The sequence below is a fragment of the Lolium perenne genome, chromosome 1 (assembly GCF_019359855.2).
Source record: "Lolium perenne isolate Kyuss_39 chromosome 1, Kyuss_2.0, whole genome shotgun sequence".
Classification (NCBI taxonomy): domain Eukaryota; kingdom Viridiplantae; phylum Streptophyta; class Magnoliopsida; order Poales; family Poaceae; genus Lolium; species Lolium perenne.
In genome coordinates, this window is record NC_067244.2 from 51926564 (window position 1) to 51935627 (window position 9064).

Consider the following 9064-nt stretch of genomic DNA (forward strand, 5'->3'; position numbering starts at 1 on the left):
GCTCCCTGGTTTTTCTTCTGCGCTCCGAGGATCCGGTGCGCGATTCATCATCGGGATGGCGATTGACGTGGGCGTCCTTCTGCGCGGTAGAGACACAGTGATCTGGATTGGATTCCAACCTGCGCGAAGTATCTGCCTTACTCTGCTGCTTCATTGCTGAGGCAACGAGCGTACGAACATAGTAGATGTCAATCTCCTCGTCCTTCTTTTTCAAGATCTCCGCAGCCTTTTTCATGTTGTCCTTTGGGGTTGCAAGTGGCTGTTGCTCAGTGGGGGTCGCGAAAGTGATCTTGCGAGGGGGTATCGCCTCCCGCCTGATTTGATCGACCTCCTGTTGAAGCTCAGTGACCTTGTCCTTCCAGTGCTGTTGGAGCTCCTTGACTTTTGCGAGTTGTTGGTCAACCTCCAGCTCTCGCTGTTGGAAACCTTCCATGAACTGCGCGGCTTCGTTCCTTTCATCCAGAATTGCTGCTGCGGTTCGAGCGATTTTCTGGGCTGTTGCCAACATCTCTTGCCTCTTGGCTTCTAGAGCTTCCGGGTCTGCAGCTTCCTCGGGAGTTATTGGTTTGTTGAGGATCGCCGAGTGGGCTATTGCGTCGATGCCTGCCTGCGCAACCAACTCTTCTGGGGACAGGATTTCCTGGCGCGGTCGTTCCCGCGATAGCGGAGTACCTGCATGGGATGGTTGTGGGTCGGAGGTGGTGTGCTCGTCTGCCGATTCCTGCTGATCCAGTGCTGCTAAGGTTGCGAGAACCTGCTTTGGCTGGGCGGAATCTACTTCCGGCTAGTCACCGTATCCGAATTCCTTCACCTTGCGATCGAACTCGTCAGTATCCATGGAGGGGGTATCCCCGGAAATTGGGCTAAGGTTGCCCAGGATCGATTCTTCACCCGGATCGTTGCTTTCTCCGACAGCTTCTTGCTGATCCGGAGCAACGTTATTTTCCGGTTCCTCAACCTGCACGGGGTCAGCTCCGGCTATCTGAGGGGCGGCTCCGGCGGTATGGGCTATGAAGTGCACGAAGTGACACCTTTGCTTCTCTAACACCTGGGAGACCCAGGCGGATCTGCATTGGTCTTCCACCTTTATTTCCTGCTCAGGGGCGGATTGGGTGGGATTTGATTTTTCCAGATCCAAGGCGGAATCTCTCTTAGGAGATTCCTGCGACTCAGATTGGATCTTCGCAACTGCGTCCTGCTCAGCGGCGGCCGTGTCAGCGTTACTTACCAGTGCGTTCCCGTCGGAATCGACGGTCTCGCCGATGAAGATATGTATCCCGCCAATCGGGATGATGGAGAGCTTGACGGGGTTTGTCCCAGCCGGAATCCAGCACTCATCCTCAGGGACGATCGGGAAATTTCCGGCGTACTTGACGCACCCCACGGCGATGGTGTCGCCGATGCCTCCGAAGGTAGAACCCTCCCGGTTCCGGCCTCCAGACGCCGCAGGCCCCACGGTGGGCGCCAACCGTCGTTGCCTATTCGACGGTACCTCGAAGGAGGGATCCTCACGAGGGGGAGAAGAAGTAGGGGCCATAGGGCGGAGAATCCTCGAGACGGTGGTACGCGATTTACCCAGCTTCGGACCACCTGCACGATGGCAAGGCCTACTGCTGCTTGTCTGGAATTATCTGGGCGCTTTCGCGTTGTTACAATGAGTTGTGGTTGTCCCTCTAGGGCTCCCGGGATCCGGCTTATAAAGGCGCACGGATCTAGGGTTTACACAGAGAGTCCTAGCCGGAATACAAGTCGCCTAACTACGGTACAATATCTTGCCGTGTACGTCAAGGATCCGCCTTCCTCTAAGAACTGCTGGATCCGGATACTTCATGGGCCTTCACGGATCCGGCCTCCTTCGTAGGTCGGTTGAGATCCGGCTTCCTGTTCCTGAACTGGACTTCATCCTTCTGGATCTACAGCAACTGGGCCACCCGACGGGCCACATGCCACATCACCATCTGTGGGCCACCCGGGCTTGCCGGATCTAGGCCATGCCGTTGATATACCCATAAAGTATACCCACAACAATTAGCTTTACAACAAACAACACCTTAAGTAGGGATCAACTACAAGATCTTATAAAGGATCTCACATGACATTCCTTACAACAACACATGAATAATTATTCAACCATAAATTCAAGAACACCATTAATCAAGAAACTATTCTTTACTTATCCTTTACATGTCTTTTACTAAATAAGTATTCTTACCATGATCCAAATGGTATATCTTTTCAACTACAATACTTGAATCCATGTCAAGGACATTCACATCAGTTCCTTATTAAACCTTGACTATTCTAATCTTGTTTCTCCCAAACTCATTTCTAATAAACCTCTAAGAAATGAGAGGACCATCCACATGTATTTCTACCATTTATTGAGTATAACCCTAGGTTAATATTAAAACCCTAACCAAGTGAGATAAGTCCTTGATACTAACTAATGCTATAAGAAATACAAGTCAAGTACCAAACCCTACTTGACCTAGCCAACACTTGATGGTAAGTAAGAACCTATTTTACTAGTAATCCAAGAGGAACCCTACTTATCCAAGAGAGCTCAAGCTAAAAGTGTAGACTCAAGTATATTGACCAATACTTGATCTTGGAGAGGAGAACCATGTTTCATTAATGAACCATTATGAGGTTAATACTTTGATCATTACAAATTGGGTAATGATCATAAACACTAAGAATCTATGTGAGTGTGATGAGAGAAATAATAAAGAAGTGATTAGTGAGGAATAGTTGCTCATGTCTAATGCATGATCTTACCTTAAATATTTAAATGATAAGATAAACCTATGTGATAAGGAGATACCATCCACCACATAAAATGATAGATCATTAGTTAAACCATACACCAATCCTCATGCCTTGAGTGCAGGAGTAATGGCATTGTACTTAAACCTTTCTTATCCAAATACTTGGGACAACGCTAACATTGCCTTGATGCATGAATCCTAACAAAGTGAGGAGAATAACCCTAGCCAATAAAACATGATCAAAGCTTATGCCCCTATCTTAATCCTAGTTATGTATCACATGGGTGATCACCACTAAAACCCTAGACCACATTTGAATTCATAAGTAGAACCCTTCCATACCTCATGCCTATTTATATTTCAATTGAGTGAAGCTTATGCAAAACCCTAAACCATTTCATATGGAATCCACTCCACCTAAAATATATGTCCTAACTTGTGTATCATGGATCACAAGTAAAAACCAAGCCAGTCATGCTAAGCTTAAGTAACATTTAGATGATTAGAGTTAAACTTATATCCAATTCTAATTTGCTTTCCAAATAACTTGTCTAGTGGAACAAATGAAATAATGTTTTATAAAAAAGAATCACCATATAAGCAAGTAAATTAACCATGATGAGCTTAGGATTTATTTTAAGTAATTCAAGCTAGAATTTGCTAAGCAAGATTATTAAATATAGAGTTTATCCAACCATATTCTTAAATCCTTAGAAATAATTATCCACATAAAATCATGAACCAACCCCATCCTCATTACCATTTGTTTTAAACTCTAGCCATAATTAAAATATATGTGAACCATCAATATTGTTAAAGCACTAGCAAAACCTAATAATGTGTTCACCATGCACATGCTATCAATTTTCAAACCATTTAAATAGATTTGGTTTCTAAATAAAAAGTAATTGAGACAAACACTTAAGCCATATCTATTTTAAATTTAGAATGCACCTCACAAGAAAACAAATTTAATGAAAAATTAAATATCTATTTGAACAACACAATTATGCAGTATGTGTAAGGATCAATTCTATTGAAATACAAATATTTAAGAACCTGCAAGAATAACCAGAATTCAAATTTGAATTCAAACACTAAAATAGAAACCAGGAAATAAAATAGAAAATAAAATAGAAAAGAGAAGAGAGAGGAGCTTACCTGACAGGTGACAAGGTATCAACTTGTCAATGCCTAAGGATTGTAGGCTAGGGTTTAGTTGGAAGTAGAGGGCAAGTAGATCTCGAAGGTTTCAGCCGAAAAGTACTCGACGATTATGAGAACTAGGGTTTGTAACAATGATTCGATGATCTCTTCGTCCCTCGACTCCCCCTTTATATAGGAGGCGGAGCCGAGGGTTTCGTTTTGCACAAGTTACAGAGTCCGGGACGGTTTCTAACTCATCCTGCCAGATTACAAATAACACTTCCTATTACAACTCTAACTTTCCTTAATATATCTTGGGCTCCCGAATCTTCTTATTCTTCGGGTATTGGGCCTTCAGTAAACCCCGGGTACTATCTTCGGCAGGCCCATTTGGGATGCCTATGTCAACAGGCCACCGCAGCCCAATAGCAACCCATGTCGTTGGCCCAACAACGACCAAAGCAGTCTAGCCCGAGGCCACGCACCGTTTCGTGTTAAAAAAAGAAGAGCTAGGGTCGTCATCTTCTTCTCCGAGCTCGACACCGCGGCAGCGCTAGTAGACATCGTCCTCGTCGAAGATAGGGATGCCCGGACTCTACAGAAGGTTCCAGAACTTTGTCCTAATCGTTTCGCGTCCGAGCATATCCAAGAGCAAAAAGATCTTCGCCAGAAAAACCTTCCAGACCCCGCCACCTCCCGACCGTCACTGTCGTCGTGTCAAGGCCTTAATGCTTCCCTCGGCCTATAAATAGGGGGAAGAACCTCTGCTCTCCTTGATCTCATCCACCCTCCATTTTCCCCCAAAACCTCTCTAGTTCTCGATTTCTTCCTCGACTGCTTGCCGGCGTTGAGCATGGCGCCGACGATTGAGGCCACCCCGGAGCTCACTGTGAGGTCTGGGAGGAGCGCCTGGATGTGTAGATCATCCTGGCATAGCCGTGCATCAAGAGGAGCAGTGTGGAGGGCGAATTTCGTCGATCCCTTCCACATCACCTCGCCGGTAATGGTGAATCCCAGCTCGATTCCATCCACGATCCACATCGTCGACCACACCAGCCTCCTCAGGGTGAGTTTGCGCGTCACCATAACTCACTAGTTCCTCCTAGCATCGTCTATAGCTCTAGTTCGTATGTTGGCCGGAGCTCACCGCCGCAGCACCTGTCGTTGGAGCTAGTTCCGATGATTCCCTGAGCAAAACACCACCACCAATAGCTCCATCTTGTAGTACTCGTTCGAATGCACTTAACCACGCATCTCGGGGAGCCCTAAATCGGCGGCGCCACCGTGTACTGGCCGCCGAAGTTTAAACGCCGGTGATGCCAATGTGGCATGTGGGGCCCCTTGGTGATGTTGACTGGTCTTTGCCTGCATGGCAATTGACCCAGTCAATGGACCCACCTGTCTGTCTCTAGGGCTAGGTTACGAATCGGTATGTTTATTATTTTTCATTTAATTCAAAAACCAGAAAATAACTGAAACTTTGCAGAAATAAATAAAATTCAGTTTAGCTCAGAAAAATATAAATAAGATATCAAAATGCTCACAAAAATAAACTCTATTCAATAAAAATTTAATATAAGTTTTTTTTGTCAAAATAAAAATTCACTTATTTTAACTTCTATTATTTATGCCTTTCCTTTTATCCAGAATTCAAATAAAATTGATTAATTAGCTTAGTTTCAAAAATAAATAATATCTAATCAGTAAGTAAATAAAATATTAAGATTAGTTTTCTTTATCATATTATCATCAACTTAAATATTAGTGGTATTTCATAAACCCTAATTTACAAATTACCATTTACTATTTCTTTTAAATAATAACAAAATAAGAAAATGTTAAAAACTAATATTAATTTTGGTATATCAAAAGTTGTTTGTTTATTTAAACCTTTTTAGTTAACAAGTTATTATTTAAAATCTAATGACTATAAAACCCTAATTTCTAAATCCAGCCCTAAATAGTATTTACCTTAATTATTAAATCTTTTAAAATTAATAAAATGTTAAAACCATTATTAATTTATTTCAAAATAATTAATCACATTAACTTAATTAGCAATTATTATTTTAAGAATTGTATCATAATTTAGAAACCCTAATTCTACTATAAGTAAGGACCTTGATCCCATTATTTTATGTGAACATCCTAAATTAGTTTCAATTCTAAAGCCCTAGGGGGTTATCACATATGATAATATGAACTTCACCTTTACCTATAGAACCTTAATAAACAACGAATGAATTCATGCTTGTGATCTACTAAAATAAAACTAGGATAATTCACATGAAGTCATCATTTCATGTCTTTATTTTTGAATAAACCTTATATGATACACTAGTGCCACTTATGTGTAAACCCTAACTTGTTACTCACATATTAGCACCATTGATCACCATTCCTATATACCACACCATTGGAGTCAACCTTAACCATCATACTTTAGTAGAACCATGGTGATCAACCATAGTACAAACCATGTGTATTAATTCACATCATATGCTCCTACTCAACTAAACCTTACTTGAGGATAATAAAACACCTAGCTTAGAATCCATTAATGATTACTTAGTGAAGCAAATGAGAAGTCATAGTAAACCCTAATGTTTAACTCATGGTACCACCTTGAAAACCATCCTTTGATATGATACCTATGATCAACCATAGTAATAAATCTACCAGTACTTGCTGCACATAGACCATTCTACTTAAGAACCAACTAGTCCCTAGTAGTGAATTAAATGAATTCAATAGTAAACCGAGAAGCACATATCTCCTATTTGTAGTAGCTCTTGTTCTTTATTAAATATGTTCTTCAAAAGTTATTCTTTTGAAGTCAATGTCAATCAAACCATAGAAGCCCATAGATCTTATTTGAAATACTTATTATTTCTTCATTAACCTGTTCTCCAAAATTTATTCTTTTGAAGTATAATATAAGTAATCCTCAACCATGCACTATAAGACTTAAACTGACAACTGCTCTTCACATGTTATTTAACTACAATTCATGTATGTGTATGTTTGTTATGATGCATTATGTCACTTGTTCATGATATTAATATAACCAAACCTTAATAAGAACATTGTTTGATAACCATTCTAAAAGTGGAACACACCCTTAAGATATCTTCACAACTCACCTAATCCTAAATCATCTGGGTTAGATTATGCTCGGGGCGATTTCATCTCATACTATGCATTATATCATATTTGCCAGTTCTTTAAACATTGTCCTTACCGGACGATGATGGTATTTCAGAATTTGGAGTTATCACGTATCGAAGCTTTTGCCTGCATAATCTTGCAGTCAAGAAAGGCAAGTTCATCGGTTGCTCATGTCATTTGACTATTTTTATCAAACTATATGCAAAGTACTATACTTATCACTCCTGCATTGAAAATAAAATGTTACTCTTCCAATTATGAATATGACTATGTGGTTGGCAATGGAACCATGGTATGTGTTGATGGTGGAGGTTCCATTGCAAGGGTTCTACTCATCTAGGACTAATCACCAATGCCGTCTAGTGATTCTAGCGCCGTACATTTTGCGTTAACCATAAGATCTATAATGGCTCTAGGGAAGTCAGTTGTATCTTTTCCCTCTCGCATATCAACGGACTAGTGATAAGGGTTGCCTATATCGGTCTATCTATTTGGTAAAGGTGAGGACATTGGTCCAGAACGGTCTACCAATAGATACAGGAGAGAGAAGACTTATTAAAGGTCTATGATGGATTGTAAGGGTTGTCTGGGTCGGTCTATTTATGGTGTATAGGGCAGGGCATAAGAATTGTTCGGAACGGTCTACCTTAATAGTATAGGTGAGAACAAATGCCTGGATCGGTCTACCTACAGATAAAGGGGAGGACATACTTACAAAAGGGTGGGTCTGCGGGGTCGCGGAGAAGGCAGTGATTGGCTTGGTTCTTATGCCAGGCTTCACACCAAGGAAGTGTGGACGGGAAAGAATTCACCCGGTTGGCAACAAGGATAAGTTCTCTTATGGGAAAAGCAACGCACCTCAGCAGAGTGTATCAAATTATGGCTATCACTCCCTGTTCCGGGAAGGGAACTACGAACGCCGCAGGAAAGGAATTCCATGAAGTTCTGGTCAACATGTGAAGACTAACGGGCATAGTTTTCAGAATAAAATAAACCTTTTAAAGAAATGTTTACGAAAACTTGCATTCGCCTATGACTTTCTGGTCTGTGGCTGTAGCTAGTGCATGATACACCTATTTCCTATAATGAATGTTGAGTACGCTCACACTCATCCCTCTTTGAATCCCCAGCTTAGTTATGGAGGCACCGGGGGAGAAACTACCGTGGAACTCGAAGACAAAGGGGTCAACTGCAACAAGACGAGGAATCCAATCAAAGAAGTCAATGGAATCAACTTCTGCATCAGCTAGAGTGGAAACTTAGACTAAAAATAGAAGAGAACATTTTGCCTAATCCTAGCATCTAAGTAGCTAGAGTTCTATAGCAAGCCAAATATCTCTAGAGCTAGAAATAGCAGTAAGTTAGACTACGAGTCGTTCTTCGGTAGATTTATTTGAAGTTTTACCTCACTATAAAGTAGGAGTCTGTGTTGATCTTCTGTAAACAGTTTGTGTATCCTTCTATAGACATACCTTGGACTCGCATATGTTTCTATTGTACCACTCTGAGTGATGTGATATGGGTGAAACGGTGTTTCACTTGTGTTATGTCAACGACTTGCGTACTACACCATGCAGTGCTATGCTGGGTCACCGCAGTGATGGTTGTTGGTCTCTTGTAGTGCTCCTTTGGGACCTTAGCACGATAAGTCCCCATATGTCTACTACAACAAGCTCTAGTATGATAAACTTTGCCTGGCTCCAATGAGGGAGGGGTGAGGACCATGGCGCGCTTTTGGTCATTCGAGTGCTTGTAGTCTTCGCTAGATTGGTGGACTTTTTGTAGAAAGGAAAATTAACCATGATGGAAGATGGTATGTCAACACCTCGTGTGGGCGAATTTTCCAAGAAATAATTTTATATGACATAGTTTATTGCCAGACGAGTCAATTTTTTTGACACAAAAGACGAGTCAATTTTAGATGTCAAGCCTAGAATATAGGCTATTTCACAAATGCATGATCCTGAAAATAAGAAAGGAAG